The sequence below is a fragment of the Xenopus tropicalis genome, chromosome 3 (genome assembly GCF_000004195.4).
Source record: "Xenopus tropicalis strain Nigerian chromosome 3, UCB_Xtro_10.0, whole genome shotgun sequence".
Lineage (NCBI taxonomy): Eukaryota > Metazoa > Chordata > Amphibia > Anura > Pipidae > Xenopus > Xenopus tropicalis.
This window is the reverse complement of record NC_030679.2, coordinates 134,845,229-134,846,333: the sequence shown is the minus strand read 5'-3', so window position 1 is coordinate 134,846,333 and position 1,105 is coordinate 134,845,229.

Here is a 1,105-nt window from a genome sequence, read left to right as displayed (position 1 = left end):
TCACTGCGTACCGTTTGTATCACTATGTGGCACACAGTTACCTGGTGCAAAAGAACAAAACATAAGGCCCTGTCTTCTAATAGTATTGCCCATTGTTTATGCACCCCAGAACAATAAAGTTTTCCTGTATGTAGGGCTTTATGGTAAGCATTTTCTATTTTCTCTCCTAAGGAGACTCTTTCCTTTAATCTCTGCTTCAGATCCTTGGTTTATATTTTGAATATTTCTATCCAAGTGGTTGCCCTTTTTATTGGCCCCACTGGGATCACCTGACTGTAGCTGGGAAGGGTGGGAGCTACAACGTTGAGCCGGCCCCCGCTCCTGTATAAACATGGCCAGCTCCATGTTGTAGCTCACACCCTTCCCAACTACAGTCAGGTGATCCCAGTGGGGCCAATATAAAGGACAACCTCTTGAAAGCAAACAAGTTGAAGGTAAAAGTCAGTCACTGTGTAAAATGTATAATGAAACAGTAGAATTATTAATGAATTCAATGAAAGTGAGTAGGACTGGCCAGACCGGAGGTGACTGTGACGTAGTTGGCCGGCTTGTAGTATATTGCAATATACGCACACTCAATCCCTGTATTGCTTAAAGGGGAGGGGCATTTCTTAGTAACTTAATGCACAGAATGTCTTAATGTCCTACATATATATTGATAATGGGTGCGTGCAGAGGACCTCTTGTTTATATATATATATATACAAATTTTGCGGTCGAAGACTCTTTGTACCCCCGCCTTTAATTATAATCTTAACTTCTCTCTTTGATTTCTCTATAAATGGCCCACACCCCAACCCAACTCCAACCCAAGTTACTTCCTTCCCCCTTTTTTTTGCAGAGCTGTAATAGATTTAGTTTTATACATTTTTATGCATATAAATACATACTAATGTTTTATCACTGCAGAAACACCGGGTGGCAAAGCAAAAAGTCAAGTGAAATATACATACTGTTTATATACAGTATATAAAATATGTATATTTGTATTTATATAGTGCTACTTATGTATACAGTGTGATAAACATTAATAACGCTTTGATCCAGAATAAAACTTCAGAGCAGGTTTACTGAACTGCAAGACATCTGTTGTTGTGCATTTTCT